Source organism: Hylobates moloch, unplaced genomic scaffold (genome assembly GCF_009828535.3).
Source record: "Hylobates moloch isolate HMO894 unplaced genomic scaffold, HMol_V3 SCAFFOLD_9, whole genome shotgun sequence".
Lineage (NCBI taxonomy): Eukaryota > Metazoa > Chordata > Mammalia > Primates > Hylobatidae > Hylobates > Hylobates moloch.
In genome coordinates, this window is record NW_026652284.1 from 50,721,682 (window position 1) to 50,744,039 (window position 22,358).

A 22,358-nucleotide genomic window follows, 5' to 3' on the forward strand; every position below is an offset into this window, starting at 1 on the left:
TGATTCTCAAGGATCATTTTTCTCTGGTTTCACACATATTTGTGTTTGAGGGCCTGTGCTTTTGCATCTACACCTTTCACAGTTTTGAACATCTCCCCCTCACCAGGAGACGGTGATGAATTGTTGTGTAAATCTGTCCTACCGGAGCAGGCCTCTGGTCTTCAGCTCCCTTACCCCGCGGGCTGCTGCTGCGACTACTGAGGTGACTGACGCTTGAATGCAGGGACTGGAGTCCTCTGCCCAGGACAGCCTGGTGCTGCAGCTGGGAATGTTCAGCCAGGGATCCGCACTCGGAGCTTAGACACAAGTCACCAAACTGCCTGGTCTCTGGTCTCTGTCCAGCCAGGGATCCGCACTCAGAGCTTAGACACAAGTCACCAAACTGCCTGGTCTCTGGTCTCTGTCCAGCTTCATGAGTGACCTCCCACCAAGAGGGCGCCCTTCCCTTTGCTCCTGGTTCTAACACACTTGTGGGGAAAAGTCAGACGTTTTTGCCTTTTGGATTTCATATGTGGTTTCATTCCAAAAATACCATATGAAGGTCTGAGGAGTAGCAAGGCCAGTGGGGAGAATAGCTGACACTGAGCTTCGGTCTCGAGCATCCACAAATATTTCTAGAATCCTTTTTTTTGGAGGGTTGTGATGGTCAAAGAAACCTTTCTTCAAAGGAAAGCTTAGTCACTGCAGAGCCAGACATGTAAAAGAAACGAGCAGAAGACTGTCCTTGAAACAGGCCGGCATCCTGCTTCTTTGCCTCTTCTCAAAGCTTGTCTAAGGAGTTCACTGAGCGCATTTGAAAACCGGTGCCTATTTTCCAAGCCGTGTTTAGAGAACAAGCGTCTTCTCAGATGGTCCTAGACTCCTCTGGTCAGACTCCCGTCACCTGCCGTGTGTGCCACATCTCGCAGTTTCAAAGTTCACTTTAGCATGTCAAAAGCCTCCGGGAAGTGCTTATAATGGGGAATTCAGTCTCATTATCCTTGGGTCTCTGTGAACACCCCATGGAATCCGCGAGTTCACCGCATGGCCCTAAATTCTGTAAACTACCAGCCCCTCTCATTTCCCATTTCTCATTTCTCATTTAGAGTGAGTTTCTCTAAAACCCAGTCACTGCGGGAAGCTTTGAGGGGAAACATCCATCTGACCTTTTGTTTCTTTCTGTGGGGAGAAGGGTGCTGAGTCAAACTGGGAAGGTGGGAGGAATGTGAGAAGCTCAGTGGCCTGCGTTGGGGGGAACGGAGAACTTAGAGAATACAGGGACCAGCATGCATATTGGGCCACGTTTCCAACAACAGCACCAGTCAGAGTAAATGTCAGCCCCTCTCTTTCACTCTGTGGAGGCAGAACATCCCGTAGAGGGCCATCTTCTGACATCAGCAGAGCAACACAGCATCTCAACCAAAGGGTGGGTGTCTCCTCCCCAGTGACAAAAAGTACACTTCTCAGCTGCATCCCAACATTCACCATCAGTCATCTCTACTTCTGCGATGGCTGAACTCTCCTTACAAATATATACCCTTCAATGATTTGTGAGAAGTGAGTTAAAAACAAAACAACTCCAGAGAGTTCTGTTATGTAGCTCCTACAGATGGTGCTAAACATATGAAATTAAACAAAATGATACTTGTTACCCTGCCTGTCAACATGGATTAACAACAGATTTTTTTGCCTTTTTGTGAGTTTATTTGTAATCTTTGTAATGAATCAGTGAAATGCTCTGAGTAAGCAGGTAAACCTACAAATCCTTCTAAACCGCGACCTCAGACATCAGCTGTCCCATGTTCTGTAACATGCTGAAATTTTCCACTCAACTTGGGTGGCTGATTTCTCATTTCCTGGACTTCTGTACCCTGTGGAGTCTGGGACACTACCAAGGACAGGGAGTGAGGCTGACACCTGCCTGCGGTCTCTGCGCTCGGCTCCTGCCCTGTGCCACAGCACAAAGCTAGGGAGGATGGTGAGCCTGAGGGTGAGGGGCCGTCCGGGGCTGGAGGAGGAAGGAGCACTCCCAGGGCATATATTTCTAGAGAAAATAGAATTATGCACCAAAGGTTTTGCTCAGAGGCAAAGGGTGAATGTGTAGTTCACCTTTTCTTCTTCTCATCAGACTTTTATTTTTTAGAAAGTAAAAAATAAAGAAGTAAAGTGCATGTATACATACACACACATACACACACACATTCCATATATGTGTATATATATGGAATTTGAAACCTTTTAAAAACTACAAATAGACTGATTAGTGAATATTTAAATTTGAGAAATATTTCTTATCCTTGAAAATATTAGTGTATGAGCCAGAGATAAACACACTAAAATCCTGATTTTAAAAGCAAATAAAAAGATGTACCGCATGGGAGGTTCTATCATTGTTATTTCAACCACACGTAAGAGGATGTTCCCAGCCCACGCTGGGGATCCAGCCCATCTGGGAGGTACTTTTCTAAACCTCAATTTTATTCTGAGAAAAATGCTCAGAAATGAATGATGCATGTACCAACATCTTTATCACTTTGAAAGAATTCAGATTGTTTTCTGAAGATCCTGTTGCTATCATTATTTTTTAAAGGATCGTTGCTCTTCAAGTTAATGTAACTGTTTGCTTTTAGGAAATTGTTAGCTAGGAAATAAAACTGACTACAACTGACTACCTTGCCAGTGATCTATATTAACAGAATGAGGGGGTCTCTGTCTGCAACCCTTCGCTTTGAATGGCATCCCTGTTGGTAATATGCTGATGTTAAAATGTGTCCAGTCTGCCTCAGACAGCTTCCATGACCATTTTGGTTTTTATTTTTTAATAGTAATAGCTAAGTTAATGAAGCATTTTGTCATTAATAATTTTTATTGATACATAATATTTGTACATACTTATGGGATACACATGATCTTTTGTTACATACATAGAATGTGTAATGGTGTAATGATCAAGTGAGGGTATTTAGGGTATCTGTCACCTCGTGAGTTTCTATGTATTGGGGACATTTCAAGTCTTCTAATTGAAATATAAAATATACTGTTGTTAACTATAGTCACCCTCCTCTGCTGTCAAACATTAGATTTTATTCATTCTGTTTAACTATATGTTTGTGCCCATGAACCAACCTGTCTCATCCTCCCACCCTCATGTTTATTGCAGCACTAATCGCAATAGCAAAGATATGGAATCACTGTAAGTGTCCATCAACAGATGTGACCATTGTTATATTAAAAGGAGCAAAACTGAACTCCAGACATAAATCTTTCATCATTATTACCATATTCTTTCCTACTGTCTATATTCTAATTTCAAGAAAACTTTGAATAGTTTCCTGGAATTTTCAGCTAGCATAATTTTCACCAGGCGTTAGAAGTCTGGAGGTTGGGATCTACTGCATTCATCATTTTCAGAGTGACTCCATGAAACACGCATCATAAGGACAGCAGAGCTATTCTTAGGTGCTTCCATCACCTGTTTTCACACAGCGTTTTCTACATTGAGGCACGTGTGGCATAAATTAAATCATATCCCCCAGAGTAATAATACTGCCAAAGCTCAATATAATAATAAAGCAACTGAATCTCTGGCTTCACAAACCATTAGAAAGGAAGTTGTACTGCATCCTTATTTTCTCTAAACACAGACCACCATGTTCACTCCATTTTCACCCTCAGTTTACTATACCATTTACCTAACAGGAAAAGTTATCCAACTCATGGTTATCTTTGTTCTTTATAAACTGCATCTTTCAATATAAATATTTTAAAGATTAATTTTTAGCACTGCTCTTCCTTCACACACAGTGAAGGGTAGTGGATCTATTCTTATACTTTTTTATTTAATTTTGTATTATACATCTCAATAAATAAGTAGCTTAAGATCTCTTCCTTTTCAAAGAGAAACAAACATGTGATGGATTCTAAAAGGTCAGTGCATTTGCAAACATAACGTGACTCTTGACAGGATACATAGCTGCAAAAAAAATTCTTGGGTAATAACCTCCAAGACGGCAGAGATGTCCCCAGCCTTGATTCTGCAATGGAGCTTGAATCTGTATTGCATCTACGACATCTAACCATCAGGATAGCAGCCCTCCCTGCCTATACAACTGCTTTTTTGTGGTTGGGGTGGGAATCTAACCCATGGTATCTACATGGTTGCCGCACCATTAGTCACCAAGAGTGGCCTGCAGAGCTTTAGAACCAGAGCCCTTAGCCTCTAATGCCTGCTGAGTGGAGAGTCATTGACCAGCACGTGCCACTGTGACCGGCAAGTGGAACCAATGAAATTACCATCCTGTGAACAGGCTTCACGCTCCCACTGTCCAGCCAGAGGCCCGAGGGAGGCCTGCTTACAATGCACACGTTGTTTTCTGGGCGGCTCTTCTTTCACTCCCTTTAGGAGAGCTGCCCGCAGAGAGAAAGAAGCCCTGCTGCTGGTTCTGGTTCCAGCATTTTAACATCAAATTGCCCTGGTGATCTAACAGAGGGTCTTTTACAATTCTCTGAAAGCAAACAACCTTGAAAACGTTTAGGAATGCGGTGTTTGACCTAGGATTTTAGTCTGCTTGAAAACATACATGAGGAAGATTGGGGAGCCTGGCTCCAGCACCCCACAAAACCCAGACTGGCTAGTTCTCTTGCACCCAAAGCCCCAAAGCAGCAAGAGCCCAACTGTATACATCATATGGTCATCTGTTTGCATAAAGTAAATTGCATGTTCTTCAGCCCTACATCTTGCATTACCAAATATAGTCACAGGCTTAATTTAGAAGTGACTCAGTAACCTGCCTCAAGAGAAGGAATCTGCCCTGACCCCTCTCTACCCTTTGCCATCACGAGCAGTGCTGGTCACCCTTCCCTGGGATGCTTGGAAGGTGTATTTTACTGAGTTGACAAGGCAAGTACCTGCACCCTCCTGTCCTTCCCTGCACACTGTCCCACAGCACTCTGATCTCAGGGACTGCAGCTGGGTGGTATGCTGCACCGGCAACCCAGCCCTGGCAGGACTCCAGGTATTCATGGAGTTTGAGAATGATGATAAAGTCTTACCCACCCCATCCAAAAAGCATACACTCCAAGTTTATATGTCCCAAACCAGTCTATACAACCCTCAGAACTCTTCAAATTGTCCTTGCATGAAATCTGTATGTGGTCTTGTCTCCAGGCACTCCCTATAACAAACAGACAGGGTTTGGTGCACCCCAAAGTCAACTCACTTGGGAGTAAATGCACAGGGGAGCACAGAACGATGCTGAGAACTCAGGGAGCATGCACATATCCACTAATGTAAGGACTGGATTTCTTCCAGCAGGACACATGTGTATGGGTGTGGGCAGTGCTGTGTGTGTTGTGTCTGTGTGTGACTTATGTGCATGGTATATGTGTGGATGGTGTGTGTGATATGTATATGCGTGTGTGATATGTATATGTATGGTCTATGTGTGGTGTGTGCCTGTGTCTGTGTGTGCCTTGTGTGCATGGTGTATGTGTGATGTGTACATGTGTGTATGTATGGTGTGTGTGTGAGTATGGTCTATGTATGGTTTGTGTGCTTGTTTTCCACATATTGATCCATGGGCCAGCCTGTGACATGGACCACAAAGTAAGCCATAAGCAAACTGTGTTTTGGGCACCATTTTCATCTTCTCCATTCATTCACTCACTTATTCAACTATGCAACAGTCATTCAACAAATGTGTACTGAATGTCTACATCACAATAAAGAAATAGTACACTTACCAATTGCCAAACACTGCTCAAAGCTCTTTTTATTTTATTTTATTTTATTTTGAGAAAAGGTCTCACTCTATCACCCAGCCTGGAGTGCAGTGGCACAATGTGGGCTCACAACTGCCTCAACCTCCTGGGTCCAGCGATTCTCCTGCCTCAGCCTCCCGAGTAGTGGGGATTACAGATGTGCAGCACCATACCTGGCTAATTTTTGTGTTTTTTAAGTAGAGAGTAGATTTTGCCACGTTGGCCAGGCTGGTTGCAAACGCCTGAGCTCAAATGATCTGCCCGCCTCAGCCTCCCAAAGTGCTGGAATTACAGGCGTAAGTCACTGTGCCCAGCAGTTCAAAGCTCTTTAACAAAATAACTTGTTTAATTCTCATGAGAAGGCTACAAGGTAGAGCTGTTATTATCTCCATTTTACAAAAGCGAAAACTATGCAAGATCAAGTCATGAGCAGACTGCAGAAGCAGAGGAGGAAGGCCAGGAAGAGCCTGGCCCATCGCCCCGCACTGCCTTTCCTTGGGAATAGGCTCCAAACCCCAGAGCACATGCCTGGGACTTTTTTGCATGTTTAATTTGGACAAGCATACTGACTATTCTAATTCTGTAGGTGGATGGCAGCCATATTTCCTCCCAACTCACTGTCCAGAGAGCAGTGCCTGGCATTCCAGCTGTGACTTTTAGCAAAGGGAATACATGTTAGAAGCCAGGCTAGGGCCCTGCTCCAGGGCTTGGAGGGGAAGACCCTCTCCCGAGGCAATCCCGGCAGCCAGCCTGAGGGGGCCCCATCCCAGCGATTCTGGAGGGAGGCAGGGAAGTGCCAGCTAGAGAAGGGCAGGGTCTGTGGTGACGGCTCCACCCTTGGGCCTGTCCCCACAGACCTAAGTGAGGACAGGCACTCCTATATTCACCCAAAATGTTGCATTTTCCAAGACCACTCTGACCCATCAGACCCCCCATCCTGTGCCTATAAAAACCCTGAGACCCTAGTGGGCACAGACACAAGTGGTTGGAAATCAAGAGGAACACACCGGCAGAACACATGGGCAGACATACTGGCAGGCCATGGAGGTTGGAGCCATGCAGACCCAAGGGAAATTTGGCTGAAGGCGGTTGGAGGAGCGAACGGGGGCTGAGCGGCTGACCTCAGGGGAAGACCACCTTCCCACTCCATTCCCCTTCTGGCTCCCCATTCATCTGCTGAGAGCTACTTCCATCACTCAATAAAGCCTTGCACTCATTCTCGTAGCCAACATGTGATCCGATTTTCCTGTACACCAAAGCTCTTGCTTTGTGATACAGAAAGCCTTGATAAGGCCAAGGGTCTAATTGAGCTGATAAACACAAGCCCCCTTGGCAGATGGCTAAGCTGAAAAAGCACACTGTAACACACGCCCACTGGGGCTTCAGGACACTCAACCCTAGACGCTGCCATGGGGGTCAAAGCCCAAAATGCTCCCCACAACCTGCCTGTCTGCCTGCTCCGCTAGGGGCCTGAGCAGCAGGGCACAGAAGTGAGCTGTGGCCACCCTGTCCCACGCCCTGCAATGGGGATAAGGAAACTCCTCCCATTTCACCAGCTTCTGGGTGCCTGGTGCACAGGAAATTCTGCCTGAATGGAGAATGCCCAGAGCAGAGCCCTCAGAGTGGTCTCCCTGAATCAAAAAGCCATCCAGAGTCAGGGCGTGGTGGCTCACGCCTGTAATCCCAGCACTTTGGCAGGCCGAGGCAGCCGGATCACCTGAGGTCAGGAGTTCGAAACCAGACTGGCCAACATGGGGAAACCCCGTCTCTACTAAAAATACAAAAATTAGCCAGGTGTGGTGGTGGGCGCTTGTAGTCCCAGCTGGTCGGGAGGCTGAGGCAGAATTGCTTGAACCCAGGAGGCAGAGGTTGCAGTGAGCTAGGATGGCGCCACTGCACTCCAACCTGGGCCACAGAGCAAGACTCCATCAAAAAAAAAAAAAAAAAAGCCGCCCAGGACCAGAGGAGAAGGGGTCATGAGGGGCTGCTAGGAAAGACCCTTGAGTTCCTAATGAGCGCTACGCAGAGGCCAATGCTGGCGTTCACTGTGCAGCTAAACTCCTCTTAAAGCCAGGGAGAGGCTCCCGAGAGCTCAGAGAGGGTCCGGGATCCTGCGGTTGCCCCACAGGCCCCTGTGCTGCCTCTGACCTCTCCCCAGTTTAGACTTTCCGCTCTGCAGACCAGTGTGGGAGCTGGGGCTGGACACCCGCTCTGTGCCTTTGGTCTCACCGTCTTTTCATGGCTTTTTTTCACCCAGTCAGCTTCAACTCACCTGCTCCTCTCTGTGCCCCTGCCCCCGACACAGACAGGGCCATTGAGTGGCTGCGCCTGAGCCTGCCTGTGCACTTCTCCAGCATTGGCTTGTCAGCTCCTCAGGGGTCACTCCCATAGACATCATATGTCTATGATGTGGAGCTGCTTTGGGAAATGATTTCTAACTAACAAACATAAAAACTGAGAGAAACTTTGAAAATAAAAAGAGTTGTAGAGTAATATGTACTATATGATCTGGGAGCTCCTTGAGGTTCCCTGTACACCTCGGGGAACATACTAGGCACAAAACCAATATCTGTTGCGTAAGTAGAATGATACATTATTAAAAGATTTTGTAAGACAAATTCTCAATCTCAATTTTACAGCAGTAATTAATTCGGGTCTCTTTTTCTTGTTTTCACAAAAATTAATTCCATTTATAATCTCATATAGTGCTTCGTTCATATTTAATGTAAGAAAATATGAGTGGGCCGGGTGCGGTGGCTCACGCCTGTGATCCCAACACTTTAGGAGGCCAAGGCGGGCGGATCACAAGGTCAGGAGATTGAGACCATCCTGGCTAACACGGTGAAACTCTGTCTCTATTAAAAATACAAAAAAAATTAGCTGGGCATGGTGGCAGACACCTGTAGTCCCAGCTACTCAGGAGGCTGAGGCAGGAGAATGGCATGAACCTGGGAGGCAGAGCTTGCAGTAAGCCGAGATCACGCCACTGCACTCCAGCCTGGGCAACAGAGCAGGACTCCATCTCAAAAAGAAAAAAAAAAAAAAAAAACAACTATGTATAATCCGATTTCCATTGACGCCGTCATGTGTTTATAGAATACTGTCCAGTTTTTATTTGCAGAATTCAGCTGATTCTCTGTAATGAATTATGTGACTTCTGTACAATATGCAGTGTGCCATTGTCACCGTGTCCAATTGGAAAGTGAGGACCACATCTCACATGAACCCAGTCTAAAAGAACACTGAATAATAACCCCAAATCTAAGATCATCTGATTGTTTGTATTATGACAGTAAATAATACAAAAAGTTACTCATTGGTACTCAAAAATAATAGCTTTCAGAATTATAGCAGTCTTATCTATAATAAGCATTGTAATGGCCCTTAACATTTTATTTAGATGAAATTAGTATAGAAGATAATTTTTTTTTTTTTTTTTTTAGACGGAGTCTCGCTCTGTCACCCAGGTTGGAGTGCAGTGGCGTGATCTCTGCTCACTACAAGCTCCGCCTCCCGGGTTCACACCATTCTCCTGCCTCAGCCTCTCCGAGTAGCTGGGACTACAGGCGCCCGCCACCACGCCTGGCTAATTTTTTTTTGTATTTTTAGTAGAGACGGGGTTTCACCGTGGTCTCGATCTCCTGACCTCGTGATCCGCCCGCCTCGGCCTCCCAAAGTGCTGGGATTACAAGCGTGAGCCACCGAGCCCGGCGGAAGATAATTTTTACAGTAAAATAATGTGACAATGGAAATCCATTTGTCTATGATGTGGAGCTGCTTTGGGAAATGATTTCTAACTAACAAACATAACAACTGAGAGAAACTTTGAAAATAAAAAGAGTTGTAGAGTAATATGTACTATATGACTTAATTATAAAAATAGAAAGGAACAAACAGATATGTATTTGTGTGTGTACACTTGTACACACATGCACATATACTCACATGTATGTTGGAAATAACCCTGTGGAAGGTCACTTGCCAAATGCTGAACTTGATTTTTTCAAGGAATGAAGTGACTGGAGGAAGGGGCGAATAGTAATAAGTTTCTTATAAACCCTTTGTATTGCTTAACTTGCTACTGTAAGCATGTATTACCGAAATCCCATCCAACAACATACATTCAACCCCAATAAATTGTAAAGGGAGAAAAAGCACCACAAACAAACAAAATCGGGACAGTGTTAAAGTTTGAAATGACAATAATACTGAAATTATAAAAGAGAAATGTTTCTTTCTTGTACGTGTGTAATAGAGACTCATGAAGCCCGTAGACCACTCTTTTATACCACATCAAGTTCAGAGACTAGAGCTTAATGGAATCTGTAATTGCAAAGTTATTGTTGAAGAACATCTCGGTCCAGAGCTGGAAACTAAAGTTCTGCTATCACTAGGATTTTCATCTCTGATAATCTTTTGCCCTATAAAATGAGGCACAGCCAAGCAATTCTGCAGAAAATATTGACTGGGGTATTTAGCAATGACACTGCCACCAAATCTCAAAACAATCTGGGTGGCTATCCACACAAAGATTCCAAGTCAAAGGACAATATGCCATATTCACACTGCTTCATTTTGTTATTTGTTATCCTCTGGATGAGAATTTGCTTAGGAAGAAGGTCAAATTCAAAGCTGAAATAAAGTTTAATTGCTTATGATTGCGACACATCAATTGAGTAGTCCAATGTTTTACAAAATGGTATTTGTTGATTCCAAGGAGCTGTGAGTTCTGGAACATTTTTAATGTATTTTACTTTTGATTACAATCCAAAAATATGTTTTCAGTTATAATAACTTCTCTCTTACAGTAAAATTTTCAATTGGAAGATATATCATAGGATAAAAATTTAGTTTCTTACATAAATTATTTTCAAATTAGATTTTTAAATAATTAGGTTCTTCGCCTATGGGGTTCTGCAAACCATGGGTTACTCAATATTTTTCCTTTAAAAAGATAAACTTGGGCAATAGCCAAGTTTTGAAAGATACAGGAGCACTACCTATGACATTAACTATATAAAATGTATTCACAGAAAAAAAAACTGAAAAAAAACTATAATAAAAAAGTCAACACTGGATATTTCCAAAGGGAGCCATGGATTTCCTCTATATACTTTTGTTTTCACTTTGTAAAATGCTCATGATTTACTTTTATCCTGGAAAAAATAAACTTTAAAAAATATTGACTGTATACAGACACCATTAAAAATGACACTCTGAATTTAGCAATATGATTGCCAAGCAAAAATCTAAAAACAGCTTCCACTAATGTGAAACATTTTAAAGAAATCAGTATATTTGGAGCATGTTTCTAAAGTTCTGTGATTTATAATTTCTTATAAATTGATACAGATCTGAAATTGTTTATATTGGAGAATTTTCAAAGAATATATATTGGATTATTTAGAAAATAACATAACAAAACACAGCCTCCAGCACATCTGTAATATGTTGTACACCATAGCTAAAGGCTGATATTCCTGATGTCTGGGAAATGCTTCCTAATACTCAGGGCAGAGGAAGGGAGAGAAGGGCAAGTAGGTGGGGACATACAAAAAAAGGGCAATTTTTTGGAAAATTGTTGAAGCATTATGTTGGAAAAATCAGGTTCATTTTACTATCTTCTCTACTTTTGTGTATGTTTGAAAATTTCCATAACAAAGACATATAAAAGCACCAAACCAAACAAAACAAATCACATCATCAGATACTATTATCCACCCATCAGAATGGCTTTAAAAAACTGGTAACACCAACTGTAGTCTAAGACGTGGATCCCTGAGAACACACAAGCCCAGTCTGTCTAGGAGACACAAATGCTCATTAGAGTGAAACACATTTTTCTTATAGGGATTGGATAAAAACTTTATGGGCTTATTTTACAGTGTAAATTTTTGCATGCCTTGACAAATGTTCATATCTGAATCATGTGTGCATTTATTTGGAGATTACATTTGTGTGTGCATGTCTGTTTGTGAAACTGGCCACAAAAAATGCATATCCTCCTGTCCTTTCTAGATATTATTAACATGGCTTAGACCACAAACTATATAACATTAGACCAAAACTTGCTGATAAGCATGCATCACTGATGTAATTAATACTTTCACAGCACAAGCCCTTTACTTTATTACCACAGTGTATACACCACAGATCTCTGCATTCGCATATCACATAGGCCTTTTACACATTGAAAGAGTGCAGTAGGACTTAGCACTGAGCAATACAAGTTTTCGTATTTTTTAGTCCATTTACTTAAAATGAATGAAGTCACTGGCAATTTACTAGATTTGCTTTCTATTCAAAGAATATTGCTTAAGAAATAAGAGAGAAGGGAGTCTAACGCTGTGTTATTACAATTCCAAAGTTCTGGTGTAATTACAAAATATTATAACCATTTTAGATCTGACTATTTATATTGAGCTAAAATATTAAAAGGTTCTTTTTGCCCAATAATTGACTGATTTTTTCCAATTATTTAACTTTATTTATTTATTTATTTATTTATTTATTTATTTATTTGGAAACAGGTTCTCACTCTGTCCCCCAGGCTGGAACACAGGGGCACGAACACTGCTCTCTGCAGCCTTGACCTCCCCGGGCTCAAGGGATCCTTCCATCTCAGCCACCCAAGTAGCTGGGACTACAGGCATGCGCAACCGCACCTTGCTAATTTTTGTATTTTGTGTAGAGACAGGGTTTCGCCATGTTGCCCAGACTGATCTGGAACTCCTGAACTCAAGGGATCCTCCCACCTCAGCTTCCCAAAATGCTGGGATTACAGGCGTGAGTCACAACACCTGGGTAGTTTAACATTTTATATATAGGTTTTATTTTTGCAATTTTAAAATATATTCTTAGAAATACTAGAATATTATCTCCTTAAAACTATGTTTAAAAAATGCAGAAGGGTGAAAACACAGGTATAGACAAAGACATGGGGATGTGGGTGGGGACGGGATGGGTTTGGGGATGAGGATGGGGATGGTGATGGGGACTGGGACTGGGACAGAGACAGAGCCAGAGAGCAAGACAGCGGGAGACAGCAGAGGGAAAACCTCTTGTGATAACTACCTAGGTCACAACCCACACATGCTAGGAGCCCAGAAACTCCTGCTGTACTTTGCCCAGCCATTGTGACCTCGTTTCTCATCAAAAGTAAATGCAATGCAGACTTACAACACCAGTTAAGTTGGCCCATTTTTTTAACTTAATATAAATAGCATCATCCTGTATATATTCTCCTGTGTCTGGCTGCTTGATTTCAACATTAAGTTTGTGACTCATCCTACTGCTGAATGCAGCCGTTGTTCTTTCGATTAAAGTGCTTTTTAGAGCTCATTGCGTGTGTACACACCACAAGGCACGTATCCATGGAGGTCTGAGTTATTTCCAATTAGGGGCTGTTATGAATAAAATTGGTATGAATATTCTTGAACAAGTCTCTCAGTGCTCATGTGAATGCATTTTTGGGGGGTACATATGCCAGGAAGAGAAATATCTAGGTTTTTGTAGGTAGTGTCAAACTCTTTGTCCAAGTGGTCCCCATTAAGAGAGAAATGTTGAGCAACCAATGGCTTGCAGACCCACAAGGGTCAGAAACCTAATTTGGAAATAATTTACTTATGAAACTAATTTGAGAGTAATTTATTTAAGTAATAAAATTGTATTCTATGAGTATATTTTTCCATTAAGATTTATCACTGTAAAAGAACAGTTTTTATAACTGAATTTTCTCCTTTCTCATTTTGGATGCAATTGAATTTTCTACTAAACTCTGAAGTCCTCGGGAGGTTTCTAACAGAGCAAATGATGCCTTGTGGCCAGTATTCTTTTCCAGATCTTCAGAGAAATACATGAAACCACATTAGTATAAAATGTGACTTTGGTAAAGAGACTATATTTAAATGTACATATCCGAATCCTTGCTGTTCCTTTAAATTGGCCATGTGGGGATACTTAGGCATTTTCAAGAGGGAAAAGCATCCATTAAATAATGATGGGCATAGTCCCTACTGGGAAAGGCTGGCCACCAAGCCCTGCTCCCACATCACCGTCCTCCAAGCGCCCTCCACAACAGTGCCCCAGCCATCTTCTATAGGGCAGAATTAATTCCGTTACTCACTGGGCAAAACCTTTAAATGGCTTCCCTTTCATTCAGGCCCAATTCAGTACATTTGCCTGGCCCACAGAGCCTCTACAACTTGTCTCTGGCACACATCGCCAAGATCATTTTTACTCAAAGTCGCTGTATAAAATGCTATGTGCCTGGCACCCTTCTAAGCGAGTTACAAGTATTAGCCCACTTAATCTTCATGTCAGCCCTCCGAGCTGGGCACTATTATTTACGTCACAGTTTTACAGATAAGGACACTGAAGTACAAGGCGGAAAATGTCTTTCCTGAGTCCTACTGTAAGTGTGGCACCCGCATCCCTGAGCCCAGCATGGGCCAGGTCGGTGAGATGGCCTGTCTGTCTCAGGTTCCTCCGCTTGCTGCCTCCTCTGCCATGTGGCTGCTGTGCCGCCAGTCCCCCTCTGCTCCTGGCTCTGTCCGTGCACATGGTGTTGCTGATCAGCATCCTCCTCTGGGCCATTTTTTAAAATCTTGGACCCTCCTTGAGCCACCACGGTACTCTTTGCTTCTCTCTTCTTAAACTCATGTGTTTTATTAAAAATGTAATTTTTCATGTCTGTCTCCCCTGCTAGAGTGGTAGTTTCTTGAGGGACAAAGTGGAACCTTATGCACTGTTTTTAATCTCAGAGCCTGGCATGGTGTTTGGGTCACATTAACAATCAGTAAATATCTGCCCATTGATTTGAAGAAAAGGAGAAAAAGAGAAGATGGGAGGAGAGACTGGAGAAGCTAATTTGGCTGTCAGAAATGCATGAGTTTGAATTCTGGCTTTGATGCACATTAGCTGGAAGCAAATAACTAAATCTCACCGAAAGTTGTTTCCAATTTATGTGACAAGCATTAAAATGACTATTTTACCAAATTACCATAAGAATTAGAGATGTATGTAAAGTGACTTGCACACGACACCAAATATTTAGTGACTACTTTTAATGGCACTGTATGCTGCAGGGTAGCATTTTATTACCCTAGGGATGTACATCCTGGATGATGCAGAATCCATTACCCTCTCCTTCGGGAAGAGCAATGGAAACTTCTCCAAACCAATCAACATTACATGGGTTCCAAATGTTTGTGAACCATCACAAAAAAGTCCAGTGGTTCAAGTTCACGGCATTGGGGAAGGGAAAATAGAATGGCAACCTGCAAGCAGAAGGGCAAATAAGGCCATTTGAATGCAGAAGCCTTTCACAGAAATAAGCAGTCTAGAGTTGGAAGCTGAGAATGTGTGGAAGCACTCTACGCTGCCGGAGATGCCAGAAGACTGCACCGCTCACTGCATGATGTCATGGTTCTCTACTAGAATCCCCAGAACCAGAAACTCACAATTCTGTCTGCACAGACAGATCGTGATACCACCTGTGATGACAGAATGGACACTTGTTTCTCCTTGTTGAGGCCCTATGCAACTCCAAAGCACCAAAGATCCACCAGCCCTGCAGGCTCCAGAATGCACTCTCCTGGAACATCATTGTATTCTTTTTACCTTATAAAATGAAGACAAAGCATATTTCCTAGGAAACCACTAGCCAATAAGACATGTGACTACTCACAATATACTGTCATGCTATGAGAATCTATGAGTGTCCTTAGCACCATTCCTTTAACAACTGGAGTTTCTATTTGGCAGCAAACAAGTGGAAGTAAATACTATTAAGTAAGGAATGCACTTGACATGCTTCTCTACTAGTAATTACAACTCTTTTCAAAGCTTGATTTATTGTTTGTATTTCCACCTGTGAGAGACACGTACTTACAGGAAAAGCCCTGATATATTTTGCTCACCCAGATATATTTATGCCGCATCTCTGGTGGAAAAAGCTCTGTGAAGGACAGATGCAATGTCGAATTCTTGCTGTGGTAGCTCTTCTCCCAGTTTTCACATCAAATGATTAAAGCAAATATGCTTCACAAATGCTAAGAAGTTAAAATTAAAATTACTGCAAGAATTCTGAGAGCTGTTTTCAGCCATTGGCCATGGATCTGACATGGCAATTTTGTAGAGTGAATAGGCCTATAATTTGAAGTTTACATGTTGCTGGGTAATGATAAGTCAAATGAAATAATATTTTCTAGGAAATTTCAAATTGATAGCTTTGTATTAGTAACAACATAAGCTATATAAGTCACAGATCATGACGTGACTTATGATCATAGTTCATTCATAGCTCAATGAACTATGCTTGAATTGGAGAAATAGTTGCTACTTTTTAATGGGTATTTCATAAAGTCCTTTTGTGTGTTTGTCTCAGTATCCCAGGGAACATTACTTTCTGAATTAGTTTTAAACTGGTGAGCAAAGCTACATTAGGATAAGATAGAGAAGCTGGAAAAAAATGAAAAAACAGAAGAACAGAGGTGGAACCAGTGAGTCAGGAGAGGATGCAGGGCAGGGAACCCCACCCACGGTGTAGTAGCACTAAAGGGCATCTCTGAGGAGAGGGCACGAGGACAGACTGTTCAGCCAGAGCAGAGGATCCCAATGGCAGATGATCCCAAGGGAGACACTTGAGATGATAATGGCAACAGAGCCAAAACTGCGATCCAAGAACCAGAAGATAAGACGGATGCAGGGGTTAGCAGCAGAGTGACATTCTGCTATATGGACAAGGGCGGGAAGCAGACATTCAGATTCTACTCTAATCCGTGCTTTGCTCACGGTCATCAAAAACTGGCCTCACTAAATCAGTAGTTGTGCAAAGTATTAGTCAATGAAAATGCCTAAGCAGGATGAAGAAAGTGGTCATTCATTGTAGTTGGAACTTAGTTTGAAGTTCAGCAGTACCACTTATATAGTAACGCATACAGCACTGCTAAGCTCCAGACTGTTCTGACATTCACACTGACCTTGTGGTGTTCACGACCAGCCCACCGAGACTACCTTGTGTATTGGAAGGGGATTTATAATAAACACAGCTCACAGCCTATACATACACAGACACACACACACAGACACACACACACACAGACACACACACACACATATTGCTGCAATCTTGTGATGAAACTTGAATGGATGAGCAAAGAAAGTGGTTTCTTGAGAGGGAAGCTATTCTGGGTGAAGATGCAGTGAACACTGCTGAAAAGACAACAGAGGATTTAGAATATTTCATAAACTTAGTTGCTAAAGCAGAAGCAGGGTTTGAGAGAATTGACTCCAGTTGCATCAAACTTTATTGCTGTCTTTTTAAGAGAAATTGTCATAGCCATCCCAGCCTTCAGCAACCCCTACTGTGACCAATCAGCAGCCATCAACATTGAGAGGCAAGACCCTCCACCAGCAAAAAGATGACAACTTACTGAAGGCTCAGATGACTGTTATCATATTTTAGCAATAAAATGTTTTTAATTAGGTGTATACAGTTTTTAGACATGGTGCAGCTGCACACTTAATAGTCTATAGTAGAGTGGAAGCATAACTTTTATTTGCTCCTGGAAACCAGAAAACTGTGTGATGCATTTTATTGCAATATTCCAATATCCACTTTATGTCATGGTCTGGAACTTAACCTACAATATCTCTGAGGTATACCTGTATTTAAGATTAAAGAGTAAGCAGAAGAAAGCAGAGAAAATAAGAAAAATGCATTTTTATTGCAATTAAGATCAAAGTGGAAGCACAGAATGGACCATCAATATTGGAAAAGAGGGGAAAAAAGAGAGAAGAGGAGATGGAAAATGAGAGAAAAATAGAGAGAACTAAGAGAAAGAGACTTTCTCTATCATGGCTTATCTTCCGCATACTCTTAGAAACAGTTTTGCACTGTCCCTCATCTGGAGTATCCTTCTGCAGACTCTATAAACATGTGGTATAGCAAGAAAGCACTTGATTCTGGCTACCTGTCAAATGTTCCATCTACATTTAATTTAATTTAATTTAATTTTATTTTATTTTATTAACAAAGAGAACAGAGTGGTCATTCCCATAGTAGTAATAACAGCTTTATTTCAGGGGAATAAGTATGCAGAAGCAAACTACAAGGAAGTACCCTGGGGCAATGCCCATGTTTTCATATTTCTTTCTTTCATTATTTCAATGCCTAGGATTCAACTGCACGGTCTTCTATGATCTATCCTAAAAAGTCACTTGGTGCCACTTCAACCATATGCTATAGTCGGAACAACCTAAACCTTGCCCAGATTCACAGGAGGAACATAGATCTCATTCTCCATGGAAAGAATGCCAAGGTCACATTGTGAAGGAGCCTATAAGATGGGAAATATTACTGTGAGCACCACTGGAAAATACAGTCTACAACAAACATTTTCCAGAAAGCCAAGGAAGCCGTATCTCAGGTAAAAGGCAATGATCACTGATGTCAGCCAGGGGGTAGAATCTTCAGGGAAGACCAGTGCATGGCTAGAGGACTTCCTGCTGCAAGTCCCTGTTTCCTATGGATCTTCAAACTGCTGACATCAGGACTGGATAAGAAATAGGATAATTTGGTTGCAAAGTTCAAAACTTTGGGCTTTGAGACTGTATCAGGGATAATAATATATAAGTGGCCATGAGGAGCACAGGGAAATAGTTAACATTTTACACAAATATGCACGTATTTATTATTCAGTGCTAATGTGTAAGTAACCCACCCTGTCTTTGGCTTTTGAACAACAGCTTCTCAAGATGACAAGAGCCCTCAGAATGTCCACACTTTCGAGAGCTTTGGTATTTTAATCTGTTCAATGAGGATAATATAATATTGCAGTGTATGTTGGTGAATTGATGGATTGATTGATTTAACAACAATTATTGTTGAGTTTTCCTGTAGTTAGGCACTGGTCGAAGCACAGTGGCACAGCAGTTAAAAGATAAATGATGTCCTTACACTCACAGCACTTACATCCTAGTTGCAGAAGCCATGTACTAGAAATGTAAAGACAAAAATAAATAAAAACATAAGTTCAGATAATGAAGGTAAGTGCTAGGAAGAAACTGAATGAGGGACTGTGATGGAGAACAGTATATGAAGCTGACCTGCATGAGGTTTTCAGGGACAGACTTTCCAAGAACGTGCTACTTTTATGTTAAGCTGCAAGAACACAGTAGATGCTAAATAGATCAGAGCAATGCTGACAATGTTATAAATATGTTCTTGGTTACTTGCTTATATGGTATTTTAAAGTTCAATAGGCTTTTAGGTGATATCGAAAGTGAATGTAATAAGGTTGGTCTCTTTTCATATACACATATAAAATTATATGGAAAATCAAACTTTTTAAGTGGAGGCAGCATTCGACCTAAGGATCTGCAAAAAGAGCTTGAGTTTGGTTTAAATTACCAAGCTGAGGTTGTGCATGCCCAATTTCTCTGTCTTTCAGAGCAGCAGCTGCCTCCAAACCTCCTTCATGTTCTGACACTCCGTAAAATCCAGCGTGAGGCACTGAAGAACATCCCTGAAGACCTTAATAGGAAAAGGTGCTGGAAGTGGAGGCAGGGTAAGAAAATTCCCAACAAGTATGACGTGCGTCATTCTGTCACCACACCTGTGTCCTCTTTTTCCTTCAGTTTTCCTCCTGAGGAGAAATGTGTGAGCTGCCACTGGCTGGTTCTCAAGCAAAAAGGGACTCCTGTGAGATGATCTGCCTCCCTAAAGAGGACTATCAACTGGTAACCATTGGAAGGGAGTAGCAGCTAGATTAAGGGCACTAGCTCTATGTGCTCAGTAATTTTACTTTTTTTTTTCCATTTATGCCAAAGCACTGCAATGTGTAATTATGAGAGGGATCATATGTAAATGTTTCTGTTGTTCTTGCTAAGTCTTAAGTGGCTTGGAGATGCTGGTAACCAGTTTGACAGACTTAATACCAAAGGGCAGGGTTTGAATGTTCCCTTTCACTCAACAAAACTTGGTACTGTTTAATCATTAGGTAATGCCCAAGCCGAAAGTCCCTGTTTCTTTTCTTTTTTTTTTTTTTTTTTTTTTTTTTTTGAGACAGAGCCTTGTTCTGTCACCCAGGCTGGAGTGCAGTGGCGCAATCTTGGCTCACTGCAAGCTCCGCCTCCCAGGTTCACACCATTCTCCTGCCTCAGCCTCCCCAGCAGCTGGGACTGCAGGCACCAGCCATCACACCCAGCTAATTTTTTTGTATTTTTAGTAGAGACAGGGTTTCACCGTGTTAGCCAGGATGGTCTCCATCTCCCGACCTCGTGATCCGCCCTCCTCGGCCTCCCAAAGTGCTGGGATTACAGGCATGAGCCACCGCGCCCGGCCCCCTGTTTCTTGTGTGTCTTCATCCTAACTAACATTTTGCCAGCTGCAACTTATCCATAAAACTATTACAATCTTGTTTTGCCTGAGTTTTTCATTCTGTGGTTGGGGTTATGTTTACCTTGGCTTATAAAATCTCACCTTCAGCTGGCACTTCACAAAGAGAAAGCATGTTCTTCACCCACATAAAGACAAGTGGACAAATGGCTTCCCCGTTCCACTCCCCCAATCAACTATAGATCTGGCACAATTGCAAAAGCTTCCAAAATTGAGAACTAATGCATCACTCACCTGATTGAATGACATCACAATAGTGCCTCAGAACAGACACTTATTTAAAGTAAAATGGGACAGACAAAATTAGGCCCATGGGTGACTTCCTGCTATTCCTAGCTAGGCTATCCCTGTCTAGTCTATTACAACTAGAAAGCATTGAACATAATGGGAAAACAAGCACATGGAGACTCTGAAAGGTGAAAGGAAGAAGGAAGACAGCTAGGGGGCCTTGGGACTTGAGGAGTGAATGGCAGTGAGTCCCCTGGGTATTCCTCGTGCTTCCATATGTCCTGGACAGGACGCTCTAGAAGCCCACAACCCAGAGCTCCCAACAAGACAGACAAAAATAATTCCAGGAAAAGCCTGGTCCTTCTGGCCACAGAGCCAGGACAAGGGTGGCCTAACAACAGAAAATCTCGTTGGTAATATCTCTCTTACTCCAGCCAAGCTCCAATGGAAAACCACACTCCCCTTTCTGCTTCTACCCCACCCCCCACTCTGTATCTTCTCAGCTGGTATATTAGTCCATTTCCACACTGCTGATAAAGACATACCCGAGACTGGGCAATTTACAAAAGAAAGAAATTTATTGAACTTACAGTTCCACATGGCTGGGGAAGCCTCACAATCATGGCAGAAGGCAGGAGAAGCAAGTCATGTCTTACCTGAATGGCAGCAGGCAAAGAGAGAGCTTGTGCAAACAAATTTCCTGTTTTAAAAACCATCAGATCTCATGAGACCCTTTCACTATCACAAGAACAGCACTGCAAAGACCCACACCCCCCACACCCATGATTCAATAATCTCCCACCAGGTCCCTCCCATAACACGTGGGAATTATGGGAACCACAAGATGAGATTTGGGTGAGGACACGGAGCCAAGCCATATCAGCTGGTCAAGAGGAGATTTGAACTCCCACCTCCTCTTCTGCTCCTAGTTCCCCAACTGAGATAGTGCCAGCAGGACTGAGCAGGGAGCTAATCTTCCACTGCCCACCAGGGAGTGTGCAGGACCCAGCAGCCAGTGGAGCCTCCACCTCTGCCCAGCACCAAGGCGACGTCATGTCGTGGAGGGGGGCAGCTAGGGACCATAATTAACACTCCACACCTGCCTGCCCCTGGGGTGGGCCTGAAGGCCTGATACTCCCTTCCCCAGTCCAGAGGGCCCTGCTTCCCAGCACCCTCAGCCACCACCAGCAGAAATCAGTGCACCACCAGTGGCACCAGACAACCAAGCAGATCAAAACAACACCGCAAAGACTGAATATAAACTGTCATGGCAGCTGCAGCCCACAAAATTGCTCAGGACCTGCATGCTAAGCCTAAACAGGGTAACTGCTGGATAAAATGGAGGATTTGGGTGGGACCTAGACATTCTAATGAAATAGACAAAATATCCATGATACAACCAGAACTCACCTGTCAAAGAACCAAGAAATATCACCAGCTGAGCGAGAAAACATGATCAACAGATGCCAGCATTGAACTGAATCAGATGTTGAAATCATCTGACAGGAACTTTAAGGTGCCTATAATAATAATCCTTCAGCATAAAATTCCAAATCCTTTTGACACAAATGAAAAATAGAAATGACAGAAGTAGGCCAGGCGCAGTTATCATGCTTGTAATCCCAGCACTTTGGGAGGCTGAAGCAGGAGGACCACTTGAGCCCAAGAGTTCAAGACCAACCTGGGCAACATGGCAAGATGCCATCCCTACAAAATTACAAAATTAGCTGGGTGTGGTATCACATGTCTGTGGTCCCACAGGCCTGTGGTCCCAGCTAATTGGGAGGCTGAGTTAGGAGGATCACCTGAGCCTAGGAGACTGAGGTTGCAGTGAGCTGTGATTGCACCACTGCACTCCAGCCTGGGCAACAGAGCAAGACCTTGTCTCAGAAAAAAAAAAAAAAATGGAAAAAAAGAGAGAGAATTTACAGAAGCAAAGAAAGAGGAGTTATAAGTGAAATTATAAAGTTAAAAATACAACAACCAAAAT

At 42.7% G+C, this 22,358-nt stretch overlaps 1 long non-coding RNA gene across 1 annotated transcript in view; it reads right to left on the reverse strand.

The window, feature by feature from the left end:
• The window catches only part of LOC131384220 (uncharacterized), a 39,314-nt gene extending 19,012 nt beyond the window's left edge, over positions 1-20,302 (reverse strand). Inside the window, exons 1-2 of the long non-coding RNA XR_009214867.1 lie at positions 20,225-20,302; positions 9,685-9,758 (exon numbers count right to left, since the gene is read on the reverse strand). This is a non-coding gene — a long non-coding RNA (uncharacterized LOC131384220). The remainder of the gene's footprint in view (positions 1-9,684; positions 9,759-20,224) is intronic.
• Positions 20,303-22,358: the final 2,056 nt, after the last annotated feature.